The sequence below is a fragment of the Arachis ipaensis genome, chromosome B09 (assembly GCF_000816755.2).
Source record: "Arachis ipaensis cultivar K30076 chromosome B09, Araip1.1, whole genome shotgun sequence".
Taxonomy (NCBI): domain Eukaryota; kingdom Viridiplantae; phylum Streptophyta; class Magnoliopsida; order Fabales; family Fabaceae; genus Arachis; species Arachis ipaensis.
In genome coordinates, this window is record NC_029793.2 from 62,599,549 (window position 1) to 62,614,416 (window position 14,868).

General features: G+C 35.8%; 1 protein-coding gene across 2 annotated transcripts in view; it reads right to left on the reverse strand.

The window, feature by feature from the left end:
* LOC107618545 (probable transcription factor At1g61730) overlaps window positions 1–12,049 on the reverse strand; it is a 14,374-nt gene extending 2,325 nt beyond the window's left edge. For both annotated transcript variants that reach the window (XM_021112555.1, XM_016320633.2), the window contains exon 1: window positions 12,044–12,049. The gene's annotated coding sequence lies outside the window, so the exon portion shown is untranslated. The remainder of the gene's footprint in view (window positions 1–12,043) is intronic.

Below are 14,868 nucleotides of genomic sequence, written 5' to 3' on the forward strand. Positions count from 1 at the left end.
CTCTTGTTCGGTTATTACTATCTATATACATATCTCTTACTATTCTTTTTTTAATACTTTTATTTTTAATTTTTAAGATTTTATTATTATTTTGATTTCTATTAAATTCTATATGGCTTTTTCTTTCTTCGTTTTTCTTTTTCTTTTTCTTCTTCTTCTCCTTCTACCTTCTGTTCCTCGATCATAATTAATATAACTCTTATATAATTCATCTACACTCCTATAAATGTAGTTAAGAAACAAATTTGAATAAATAAATTAAATATTTTATTTACCAATCTATAACAATTTATCTCTATAACGTAACAAAACACACACACACACACACACATAAAGTCAATACTGAAGTTTGATTTTAAGAAAAGAATAAATAAGTCCCTGACTTTTTGTTCCACGGGCATTTTCGTCTCTGACCATTTAAAAATTCTTTTAAGCTCCTGACCTCTTTAAAAGTTGGACATATGCATCTTTCTATTCATATAGATCTGTCAGACCCAACGAAAAAGTTTAACGTGGACGCCACTATGCATGTATGGCTGTTACGGTGTCCTACGTGGAGGGAGAGTTTTTAAAACGAGATAAATTAGTCCCCTTCTTCAAAATGATGTTGTTTTATTACTAGCCTTTGACACAAACTTTCTTCCTTCAACTTATGTAAAACACAGTAAATTAATAAATAATTAACAGATAAATTAATTATGAGCTAAGGAAATTAGCAAATTAAAAATTATAATTTAGATAAGTAAAAATATTAAAAATATGAATTAAAACACTAATTTTAAAGGTTTTGGCTCAAAATTGAGCCAACGGACTAAACCAATTTGACCAGACCTATATTGGGTCCAAGGCCAAAATATAAAATCCAAATCAGCCTCCTTCTTCCCTTACATTTAGCCAAACACACTGAGAAGAGAGTTGAAGGCACAAACCCTAACCTCTATTTTTACCCAAACTTTAATCTTCCATATCTTTCAATTCATAACTCCGATTGACAAGTCATCTACAGCCACATGTTCCTCTCAGAATTCTTTTCAAATCCATCTAAACAAAGTAGTAAGAGATTCTGAATTTCGTGCCCAGTTTTCACCTTCCTTTAATTTTTCAATTTTGGTTTTGAATATTGAGATATTTTATAATTTTGATGATTTAGGGGTGCTCTAGTACAAGTTAGCATTGAGGTGTCCATGTAATCAGTAGATAAGATAAGAAACCACTAATCCCTTGTAAATTATTGAATTAGTAAACCCTAGTATTAATTATGATAAAATTGAATGATATTAGATTGTGGTTGCTTGAATTTAAGGTTGGATGTTGGAAACTCATTACTGTGGATTTAGAGGTTTAGAAAGTTGAGAAGAGGAGAGATTTTGAGGTGTTTTGGTCTTGGGGAGAAATCGACCAAGGTATATTTTTGGTTCTCATAATTAATATATAATATTGGATGAAAATTTAGGCTAGTTTCCATAAGATAGGCTTTAATATTTTGAACTGAATATGGTATGTGTTAGAATGGTTGTGAAATCGTTAAATGTGTATATATGTGTTGTATGATTGAGTTTGATGATGATTGTTGACAATGTGATATGTGATGATGAGTATTTGTGAGATTTGAGTTGGAGGCCGTAACTGGTAAGTCCTGATAAGTATGATGAGTTGGGTTTTGTGTGGTTTGTGTTTGGATTGGAGATTATTGAGATGTGATGATAATTGATGATGATTATTGAGTTTTGGTAATGTTTGATGTATGATAATGTGAATATTGTTGAGAAATAAGGATAAGAGTGATTTATGTAAGAGGCATGGTACATTAGGTATTTGATGATTGAGAAGTGACTGAATAATGTATGGGGGTGTTTGGTATTGACTTGGTATGGAAAATTTGAAATTGGTTTGAGAATTTTAAAAAACTAGAGGATTTCTAAATTTTGGTAAAAACTGATTTTTGACCAACTTCAACAGGCCATAACTTGGCTTTCGGACTCCTAGAATGAAAATTGGGTCCGTGAAGTTTATGACATTTGAAGGACGGACTAAAAATAATTTTAGCCGAAAAAGTTATGCACGTCAGAAGTTTGGTGTGAAAAACTGACTTTCTGCAATTTAACAGCTTTTTGAAGGAAATGACATTCATGGGTACGTGGAGGGCATTTGTACACGAGAATGTCAAATTTTGAACACATGCGTATGCGGCGATGTTTATGCATACGCGAACCGACGCCTCTGCTCCAGATACTTGACGGAGAAAAAATGTCGGTAAAGATTTTCACAAAAATATCGCGTTGCAAGTATATTCTAAACCGACAGTTAAACCTCAATCAATATTTAAATTGTTTGTCACTTAAGCAAATCCAATAAAATTAACCGAAGTATTTAAACCTCAGGTCATCTCTCAATGAATTGCAGGGAAGTGTTTTTACTATTGGTTATGGAAAAGTATCTTTTTGTGTTTTAAAATAAGGAACAAGTAATGTAAATAATAAGGAAATAAAATAACAACTAAGAAAAGTTGATGAGCGGATAATTTATACTCTTTTTGGCATTATTTTTAGGTAGTTTTTAGTATGTTTTAGTTACTTTTTATTATATTTTTATTAGTTTTATGCAAAAATCACATTTCTGGACTTTACTATGAGTTTGTATGTTTTTTTGTAATTTCAGGTATTTTCTGGCTGAAATTGAGGGACCTGAGCAAAAATCTGATTCAGAGGCTGAGAAAGAACTGCAGATGCTGTTGGATTCTGACCCTCCTGCACTCGAAATGGATTTTCTGGATCTACAAAAGCCCAATTAGCACGCTCTTAATTGCGTTGAAAAGTAGAAATCTTGGGCTTTCCAGCAATATATAATAGTTCATACTTTGCCCGAGATTTGATGGCCCAAACTGGTGTTAAACGCCAACCAGAGACCCTTTTCTGGCGTAAAACGCCAAAACTGGCACACTTCTTGGTGTTAAAAGCCCATTTTGGCACTCAGGGTGGCGTTTAACTCCAACTTGAGGCATATGCACGTGAAAGCTTGAAAGCTCAGCCCAAACACTCACCAAATGGGTCCTAGAAGTGGATTTCTGCACTATCTACACTTAGTTAACTACTTTTAGAGATTCATTTTGTACCTTATGACATTTTTTTTACATTTCATATTGTATCTTCTACGGCATGAGTCTTTAAACCCCATAGGTAGGGGTGAGAAGCTCTGCTGTGTTTCAATGGATTAATACAATTACTACTGTTTTCTATTCAACCACGCTTGATTCTGTTCTAAGATACTCACTCATACTTCAATATGGAGAATGTGTGATCCGTGACACTCATCATCATCCTCAAACTTATGAACGCGTTCCTGACAACCACTCCCGTTATATTTGAGCTCAACGTAGTCATTGGGCGACAGCTTGAGTGTGTATCTCTTGGGTCTTTGATCCACAGACCGAGTCCGTGAGATTAGAACCTTCGTAGTAGAGGCTAGAACCAATTGGCAGCATTCCTGGGATCCGGAAAGTCTAAACCTTGTCTGTGGTATTCCGAGTAGGATCTGGGAAAGGATGACTGTGACGAGCTTCAAACTCACGAATGTTGAGTGTAGTGACAGTGTGCAAAAGAATAGAGAGATCTTATTCTGACGCTAGTGAGAATCGACAGATGATTAGCCGTGCGGTAGCTATACCTGGTATTTTTCATTCGAGACGAGAAATCCGACAGTTGATTAGCCATACAGAGATCATACCTGGTATTTTTCATCCGAGAGAATCATACAGCTTGCCATTGAAGGAAGCCATGCGTGTTTGGAGAAGAAGACAGTAGGAAAGCAGAGATTCAGAAGACAGAGCATCTCCGGAACCTCAACCTATTCCTCAATACTGAATCACAAGTACCATTTATTTCATGTTATTTATTTTTCATAAACAAAATCAATTATATCATTTGAATCTCCTGACTAAGAATCACAAGGTAACCATAGCTTGCTTCAAGCCGACAATCTCTGTGGGATCGACCTTTACTCACGTAAGGTATTACTTGGATGACCCAGTGCACTTGCTGGTTAGTTGTGCGGAGTTGTGAAAGTGTGATCACAATTTCGTGCACCAAAAGTCCTAACAAGGATTGAAAAGATATCAAATGTAACAAGAGTTCATAAACATAACAAGAGAAGAAGGTGTACAAGAGTTCATAAACATAAACATAAATTGCATTAAAAGATATCGAACGTAACAAGAGTTCATTGATGTGTGGAAAACGATCCAACACAAAACTCACCGGCAAGTGTACCGGGTCGCATCAAGTAATAATAACTCACATGAGTGAGGTCGATCCCACAGGGATTGAAGGATTGAGCAATTTTAGTTTGGTGGGTGATTTAGTCAAGTGAATCAAGTATTGGTTAAGTGGTTTGTATTTGGCAGAAACTAAATTGCATAAATTGTAAAGGGAGAGGGAAGAATTGCAGTAAATTAAAGAGAACAAGAAGTAAAAGTGTTGAATCTTAAAATGCAAGTAATGTAAATTACAGAAACTTAGATTGCAAGAAATGTAAATGGCTGAATCTTAAAGTGCAAGAAATGTAAATTGATTGAATCATAAAAGGGATTGGGAATTGGGATTGCAGAATTTAAACAAGCAAAAGTAAATTGCAACAAACAGAAAGGCAAAAGATGAATTGAATTTAAGTAGATCTCAAACAGAAGAGTAAAATGCTTTAAGAAGTAAAACAAAAAATGACTTGTGCTTAATTGCAGCAAATTAAAAGAGGTTGAAGATCTCAGGAGTGGAAGAGACTAGAAAACAAGTCTAGATCTCAAATCCTTCCTTGATCCAACAAGAACAATTGCAAAAGAAATAAAGAAAAGTAAATTGCAGAAAGAGTAGAAGAATGAAGCAGTAAACAGAAAATGGCGTGTCGGTCTAGATCTCAAATCCTTCCTTGACACAATTTCTTTGTTTGATGTGGAATTGCGTGTCGGTCTAGACTATACTCACGATTGGATTTATTGATAAATTCTACACCGGCATAAAATCTCTCATCAAAATGGCGCCGTTGCTGGGGTTAGTAGACTTCTCATTCTTGGCTTGGGGGTTGAGATATTGGAGACACTTGAATTGTCAATATCCTTTGTTGATTAACAATTGGAAATCGCTAATTGGTTTGAATGTCACTAAAGCTAGACTTCCCTAGGGTTAGACTAGGACTTGTGAACTCAAATTGATTACTTTCACTTGAGTTTCCCTCACACTAGAGGTTAACTAAGTGAAGCAATAACTAATTGTGGTCACAATTGATGGAGATGATGATAGGAAGTCCAATTCTCACTCCTAGCCAAGGCTTTTATATTACTTGATTGTCATTCACACTATTGGCTTGTTCCTTTCTTGCATTAAACTCCAAAACACCAATACAACTTCTAAGCAGTAATGTGCATCTTGGAGCACTCCTAGGGAGAACAACTCAGGAGTAATACTCTCGGTTATTGAATTTAGATTGTGGTGACACAATTTCTTTGTTTGATGTGGAATTGCGTGTCGATCTAGACTATACTCACGATTGGATTTATTAATAAATTCTACATGGGGTTTATCTTGTATGGATTTTGAGGGTTTTATCAATGTTCTTTCACACTTATTCATAAAAAATGCATGGTTTTGTGTTTCCTTCCCAATTTTGCTTCATGGATGAAAACATGCTCATTTTACACTAAATGTGTTATATTTGAATCCTCATCTATTACCATTCGATGCCGTGATCTGTTTATTAAGTGATCTCAGAGTTTATAGGGCAAGGATATCCTAGAAGAGAGGAAGGAAGCATGCATAGATGGAAGGAGCAAGGAAGTTGGAGCTTTGGAGTTTAAGCAGAGACGCGTACGCGTGCCTTGCCCGTACGCGTGGGTGTGTGCCATTGGGATCGGCGCGAAGGAGCCAAAGCTAGAAGCCGTCGCATTTGCATAGCTGAGCCAGATCCCCATGGACGCGCACGCGTGTATCACACCTACGCGTGAATCAAAAAAACCCCAGGGATGCGCATGCGTGCTGTGCGCGTACGCGTCAGTGCCAGCACGTGATTTTTTAGTGAAATCGTGCTGGGCAAATTCACAGAGGCTGTGGGCCCCATCTGAACCAACTCTGGCGCCAAAATACTTAAGAGGACCATGGGATGAAGGGATAATCACTCATTCACATATTTAGATATTTTTAGTTAGTTTTTGGAAGTTACATTTTTGTAGAGAGAGAAACTCTAGCTTCTCTCTAAGGTTTTGCTTCTCAATTTGGATTTCTCTTGGATCCATTGGTGAGATCTATTTTTCAATTCAATTCTACATTGTTTCAAGGTGTGGATCTAATTCTTCTTCTCTCAATCTAGTTCTTGTTACTCAAGTTACTTTTGGATCTTAGATTTGGAATTTTGTTACTTTGATTCTCATTAATGCTTGAGGAATTTTATGTTCATTGTTGCCAATTGTTTGATTGTTGTTAATCTCTTGTAGTGGACATCCTTGATTTCAAGTTTATTCTCAATTTTATAATGCCTTTTATTCTTGCTCTCCAAGTGTTTGAGAAAATTCCAAATTTAGCTATGGAGTAGACTTTTCATTCTTCGCTTGGGGGTTGAGATATTGGAGACACTTGAATTGTCAATATCCTTTGTTGATTAACAATTGGAAATTGCTAATTGGTTTGAATGTCACTAAAGCTAGACTTCCCTAGGGTTAGACTAGGTCTTGTGAATTCAAATTGATTACTTTCACTTGACTTTTCTTCATACTAGAGGTTAACTAAGTGAAGCAATAACTAATTATGGTCACAATTAATGGAGATGATGATGATAGGAAGTCCAATTCTCACTCCTAGCCAAGACTTTTATATTACTTGATTGTCATTCACACTATTGACTTGTTCCTTTCTTGCATTAAACTACAAAACACCAATACATTTTCTAACCAATAATGTGCATCTTGGAGCACTCCTAGGGAGAACGACTCGGGAGTAATACTCTCGGTTATTGAATTTAGATTGTGGTAACACAATTTCTTTGTTTGATGTGGAATTACGTGTCATTCTAGACTATACTCACGATTGGATTTATTGATAAATCCTACACCAGCATAAAATCTATCATCAAAATGGCGCCGTTGTCGGGGAGTTGATGAATGGGTTTTTGATGGTATAGAATTTCACAAATGAAATCTCGTTGCAAGTATAGTTTCTAAACCAACAATAATCCTTTCATACAAAAATTTGTTTGTCACAAGTAACAAACCCCTAAAATTAATAACCGCAGTATTCAAACCTCGGATCGTTCTCCCTATGAATTGCAATAAAGTGTTCTGGTTATTGGCTATGAAGTATCTTTGGGGTTTTTGAGATAAGCAACAAGAATTGTAAATGGCAAAAGAAATAGACTAACAATTAAGAGAGCTATTGGCAAGGTATTAGAACTAGAAGTCCTATCCTAGTTATTATTATCAATTGAGATGAGAATTGTGTATTGCTCCTACTTAGTTAACCTCTAACTATGAAGGAAAGTCAAGTGGAGGAATTAACTTGATATCACAAGTCCTAGCCAAATCTAGATGAAAGACTAGCTTTAGTGACATTCAAGTCAATTAGCGACTTCCAATTATCAATCAACAAAGGAATTAGATAACTCAAGAGTCACCATTTACTCAACCAAAGCCAATAGGAACAAAATCTACCTCATAACTAGAAGAAACATTTTAACAAACACATAGAAGGCAATAAAGGCAAACATTATTAATTACAAAAATTAAAGGAATCTACAACTACAAAAGCAAGAGATTAACAATAGAAAGGCAAAACAATTATGAAACAAGAAAGAACTTACCAATTGCATTGAAGAAGAAATGTAGATCTACAATAGAATCCATAAACTACAACTAACAATACAAAGAAAATACAAGAGAAGTAGAATGCTACAACTACAAGGGAAGAATTAAAGATGAAAAAGGAAATTAAGCAAGAGAAGAGGAAGTAGATCTAGATCTAAACCTAATCCTAATTCTAGAGAGAAGAGAGAGATTCTCTCTCTAGAAACTAACTAAAGCCTCTTGAAAACTAAACTAGAACTAATTAACTAACTAATTGGTTCATCCCTCTTCAATCCTTGGGTTAAATAGTATCAGAAATGAGTTGGATTGGACCCAAAATACTTCAGAAATCGCTGGCCACGAGTTGCCTTTAGTGAGTCATATGCAGTTTCCCACGTGTACGTGTACATCACACATACGCATCCCTAAACTCTAGGAAACTTTGAAAAGTTTAATATCATTTTGAAGCCCTGGATGTTAGCTTTCCAATGCAATTTGAACCGCCTCATTTCGACCTCTGTAGCTCAAGTTATGATCGATTAAGTGCGAAGAGGTCAGGATTGACAACTTTGTGATTCCTTCATTTCTTCATGAGTTCTCCATTTCTACATGCTTTTTCTTAATTCCCTCAATCCAATCTTTGCCTCCTAAATCTGAAATCACTTAACAAACATATCAAGGCATCTAATGAAATCAAGGTGAATTAAATTTAGCTATTTTAAGACCTAAAAAGCATGTTTTCACTCTTAAGCACAATTAAAGGAGAATTTACAAAACCATGTTATTTTAGTGAGTAAATGGGAGAAAAGTTGACAAAAACCTCTAAATTTAACACAAGATAAACCCTAAAAATGGGGTTTATCAGGAGTTGCACATGAGTGCCATGTTGTTGGTTAGTGTAAATATGTGGATATGTGTATACTTGCGTTTTTCACTATTGTGTGTGTTAGTTCAATTGTTAGTTAGGATTACTCTTTGTTTAGTTCACTCTATTGTCATGAGCTCTCTATCTCTTTCCTTGAATGACGTGTTCCTTACCCGAGCCGAGCTTAGCTAGATTTGATCCTGAAATAGAAAGAACTCTACTTCACATTAAACAAGCTCGGAGACGGTTAGCCTTTGGAGGTGGTGAAAAGGCTCTTGCCAATTCACCTACCACATCCGAAGTTGATTCCGAATCGTCATTCGAAGAAGGCACTATTTACTCTTCCATAGATACTACTAATAACTCTTCTCTTGATTTAGGTACGGACACTATGGCCGCTCCAAGGCGAGTCACTCTCAAGGAAGTCGGTGCTCCGGATTTTGTTCTTCAACCTACTCACATTCATCATCCGGACTTGAATGCTAATTTTGAGCTCAAAACCGCTTTGATCAACCTTCTTCCCAGGTACCAAGGACTTCCCGCTTAAGATCCTATTAGACTCCTTAAGGACTTCCAAGGTGTATGTTCTACTATTAGGTGGGAAGGCTCTAGTGAAATTGCGGTTTGGTTGTATGCTTTTCCTTTCTCTCTTGAAGGGAGAGCTAAGGAGTGGTTCTACTCTTTGCCAAGTGAGATTGTTAGTGATTGAAACTTACTTAGAAGATAATTCTTAGACAAATTCTTTCCTGTGGCGGTGACCGATAAGTTGCGGAAAGAAATCTCATGCATTGTCTAAGGTGAATTGGAAACTCTATACGAGTATTGAGAATGGTTCCGAAAGCTTCTTGACTCATCCCCCAACCAAATGATTGACACTCTAGTGTTGATTAACTATTTTTGCCAAGGAATGAAACCTCAAGACAAGATCCTTCTAGATGCTCCAAGCAATGGTTCCTTGACAAAATATAGAACGGTGGAGGAAGCATGGCAATTGATCTCCGATTTGGCCAAGTCCACCTTGCATGCTAGACAAAGGAGCAATCACCCTAGAACCGTTAATGAAGTTTCTTCTAGTGTTGAGACTGCCGCCCTTACGAAAACCTTGGGCGAGATGACAAGCATTCTAAAGCAACTCCAAATAAATCAACAATAACCTCCATTTCATCAACAACAACCTCCACCACCTCCTCAACAACAATAAAATCAACAATTGGTCCCCCAAAGAGTGTGCGGTATTTGTTCTTGCTACTCCCACTACACGGATGAATGTCTAAGTCTCCAAGAAGACAACACCTTGGCAGCTACCCACAATTTCTATGACCGTCCGAATCAAGGATACTATTCATAAGGCGGCAATTTCAACCAAGGGTATCCCCAACAAGGAGGCAATTACAATCAAGGGAGTAACAACTATAATCAAGGTTGGAGAGATAATTCCAACCAAGGATGGAGGGACAATTATCAACAAGGAGGTAGGGACAATGGAGGAAACCAAAGATGGAACAACAACAATTCACAAAAGCGGTACTCACAAAACCCTCCATATCAACAACCAAACCAAGGAAGAAACTACCAAACATACTAACAGCCTCATCATAGGCACCCACCTCAACCCAACCAATCACAAGCCCCTCAAATCACCTATCCTTCCTCTTCCTCCAATCATGATGAAACACTCTGGTCTATACTCCAAGGGCAAAAAGAACTTCAAACTACACTTGCCTCTAGTCTTACCGAACTTAATTCCACCCTCCAAGCTCTCATAGCCCGCATGGAACCACCTTCTACCCCCACTCCTCAAGCTTCAAGTTCTAGTACCATACCCTCTTAACCACTACCAAAGGAGTACAAAGGCACCTAGTCCAATGATAGTCACTCAAGATGAGAATGTGGTTGAGATAGAAGAAATTGAAGAGGAGGATGAAGCACATGAGGTAGTTGAAGATGGAGTCCCTTAACCAAGGGGTGAAGTCCCTAGAGATGAGCAAGTCTTGCAGGAAGTTGCTCAACCAATTCTATTTCCTACATTGGCAAGTGATGAGCGGATAATTTATACCCTTTTTGGCATTGTTTTTACATAGTTTTTAGTATATTTTAGTTACTTTTTATTATATTTTTATTAGTTTTTATTCAAAAATCACATTTCTGGACTTTACTATGAGTTTGTGTATTTTTCTGTGATTTCAGGTATTTTCTGGCTGAAATTGAGGGACCTGAGCAAAAATCTGATTCAGAGGCTGAAAAAGGACTACAGATGCTGTTGGATTCTGACCCTCCTGCACTCGAAATGGATTTTCTGGAGCTACAGAAGCCCAATTGGGTTTGAAAGCAGACATCCTGGGCTTTCCAGCAATATATAATAGTTCATACTTTGCCCGAGATTTGATGGCCCAAACTGGCGCTCAAAGTCAGCCTAAAACTTTCTAGCGTAAAACGCCCAAACTGGCACCAGAATTGGAGTTAAATGCCCAAACTGGCACCAAAGCTGGCATTTAACTCCAAGAATAGCCTATGCATGAAAAAGCTTCAATGCTCAGCCCAAGCACACACCAAGTGGGCCCCGAAAGTGGATTTCTGCACTATCTGCACTTAGTTACTCATTTTCTGTAATCCTAGGTTACTAGTATAGTATAAAAACTACTTTTAGAGATTTATTTTATAATCTTTTGGAATCATATGTAACTTTTATCATCTTTTCACGTTTGGATGCTGGCCTCACGGCCATGCCTAGACCTCTTTTCACTTATGTATTTTCTATGGTGGAGTTTCTACACCCCATAGATTAAGGTGTGGAGCTCTGCTGTTCTTCATGAATTAATGCAATTACTATTGTCTTTCTATTCAATTCACGCCTACTTCTTCTCCAAGACATACTCTCGTACTTAATTCAGTTAAGTCAGAATGAAGGGGTGACCCGTGACAATCACCTAATCTTCGTTACTCGCTTAGCCAAGATCCGCGTGCCTGATAACCACAAGCGGTCTACATAATGTTCAACGTAGTCATTGGACAACAGCCGGAGTATATTCTCTTGGATATATAATACACGGACCGAGTCCGTGAGATTAGTATCTTCGTGGTATAGGCTAGAACAATTGGCAGCATTCTTGGGATCCGGAAAGTCTAAACCTTGTCTGTGGTATTCCAAGTCAGATCTGGGAAGGGATGACTGTGACCAGCTTCAAACCTGTGAATGTTGGGCACAAGTGACAGTGTGCAAAAGGATCAATGGATCCTATTCCGACGCTAGAGGGAATCGACAGATCATTAGCCATGTGGTAGCTGTACCTGGTATTTTTCATCCGAGACGAGAAATTCGACAGTTGATTAGCTGTGCAGAAACCGTAGAGGACCATTTTCACTGAGAGGATCCTACAGCTTGCCATGGAAGGGAGCACGCATGGTTGGAAGAAGGCAATAAGAAAGCAGAGATTTAGAAGCAACAAAGCATCTCCATACGCTTATCTGAAATTCCCACTAGTGAATTACATAAGTATCTCTATCTTATTTTATGTTTTATTTATCTTTCAATTATCAAAACCTCATAACCAATTGAATCTGCCTGACTGAGATTTACAAGATGACCATAGCTTGCTTCAAGCTGACAGTCTCCGTGGGATCGACCCTTACTCACGTAAGGTTTATTACTTGGACGACCCAGTGCACTTGTTGGTTAGTTGTGCGGAGATGTGAAAAGTGTGAATCACGATTTCCCACACCAAGTTTTTGGCGCTGTTGCCGGGGATTGTTCGAGTTTAGACAACTGACGGTTCATCTTGTTGCTTAAATTAGGTAATTTTATTTTATGTTTAAGCTTTTTAATTTTTATTTCTAATTTTCGAAAAATTATAAAAAAAATTTTTAAAAAAATTTTCTTCAGAATTTTTAAGAACGAATTCTAGAGTTTCATAAGATATGTTGAAGCCTAGCTGGCTGTTAAGCCATGTCTAATCTTTTGGACCGAGATTTCCACTTATCTTTGCAGGAGCCTTTTGGTTCCCATCAATTTGGCTGTTGTTTGTAATACTCTGCTAAAGCTTGGCTGGCCATTTGGCCATGTCTAATTCTTTTGGACCGAAGCTTTAGACTAACATTGCATGATTCCTGGAATTCTTATTAAAAATTTTGTATCTCTTTATTTCTTTTTCCAAAATTTTTTTCGAAAAATATAAAAAAAAAATTATTAATAAAATCTTAAAAAAACCAAAAAATATTCTGTTTCTTGTGTGAGTCTTGTGTCAAATTTTAAGTTTGGTGTCAATTGCATGCTTTAATTTTTCTTTAATTTCGAAAATATGCATTGTGTTCTTCATTGATCTTCAAGTTGTTTTAGATGATTTTCCTTGTTTGATCTTTATATTTTCTTGTTTTGTGTCTTTTCTTGTTTTTCTTATGCAATTTTCAATTATTAGTGTCTAAAATTTAAATATTTTTAAATTTGGTGTCTTGCATATTTTTCTTTTCTTAAAAATTTCAAAAATATGTTCTTGATATTCATCATAATCTTCAAAGTGTTCTTGGTGTTCATCTTGACATTCAAAGTGTTCTTGCATGCATTATGTGTTTTGATCTTAAATTTTTATGTTTTGTTTCATTTAGTTGTTTTTCTATCTCTTCACTAATTCAAAAATAAAAAATAATATCTTTCCCTTATTTTACTCATAATTTTCGAAATTTTGAGTTGATTTGGTCAAAAATTTTTAAAATTTAGTTGTTTCTTGTTAGTCAAGTCGGAAATTCACTTTAAAAATTCTATCTTTTCAAATCTTTTTCAAAAATCAAATCTTTTTCATTTTTCTTCTTAATATTTTTCGAAAATTCTCCAAAATTAATTTTCAAAATCTTTTTCTTATTTTTATTTCATATTTTCGAAATTATTGCTAACATTTAATGTTTTGAGTAAAAAATTTTCAAGTTATTACTTGCCTATTAAGAAAGGATCAATCTTTAAATTCTAGAATCATATCTTTTAATTTCTTGTTAGTCAAGTAATCAACTTTAATTTCGAAAATCAAATCTTTTTGATTTCCTTTTCAAATATTTTTCAAATAAATTTCAATCATATCTTTTCAAAATTGGTTTTCAAATATTTTTCAATTAACCACTTGATTAGTTTGTTTTTATTTTAAAAAGTTTACTATTTCAATCATATCTTTTTCAAAACCACCTAACTACCTTTCTCTCTCTCTCTCTCTAATTTTTTCGAAAACTACTAACCCCTTTTTCAAAATTCTTTTTAATTAACTAATTATTTTAAATTCTAATTTTATTTTATTTCTCTTTTTAATTTTCGAATACTAACCAATAATTAAAATAAAAACAAAAATATTTTTCTTTTCTATTAATTAACTTTCGAATTTCCTTCCTCTCTCATCTCTTTCTATTTATTTATTTAATTACTAACACTTCTCTTATTCTTAAAATTTGAACCCTTTCCCTCTCTCTGTGTTTGAATTCTCTTCATTCTCTCTCTACCTCATTCTTCTATTCTTTTCTTCTTCTACTCACATAAAGGAATCTCTATACTCTGACATAGAGGATTCCTCTTCTTCTTTGTTCTCTTCTTTTTCATATGAGCAGGAACAAGGATAAGAACATTCTTGTTGAAGCTGATCCTGAACCTGAAAGGACTCTAAAGAGGAAGCTAAGAGAAGCTAAAGCACAACACTCTGGAAAGGACCTAATAGAAATTTTCGAAAAAGAAGTAGTTATGGCATCCAAAAATAACAACAATGGTGGAGATACAAGGAAGGTGCTTGGTGACTTTACTACACCAACTTCTGACTTCTATGGAAGAAGCATCTCAATTCTTGCAATTGGAGCAAACAACTTTGAGCTTAAGCCTCAATTAGTTTTTCTAATGTAGCAGAATTGCAAGTTTCATGGACTTCCATTGGAAGATCCTCATCAGTTCTTAGCTAAATTCTTACAAATCTGTGACACTGTTAAGACCAATGGGGTTAATCCTAAGGTATACAGACTTATGCTTTTCCCTTTTGTTGTAAGAGACAGAGCTAGGATATGGTTGGACTCACAACCTAAAGAAAGCCTGAACTCTTGGGAAAATTTGGTCAATGCTTTCTTGGCCAAGTTCTTTCCATCTCAAAAGTTGAGTAAACTTAGAGTGGAAGTCCAAACCTTCAGACAGAAGGAAGGTGAATCCCTCTATGAAGCTTGGGAAAGATAC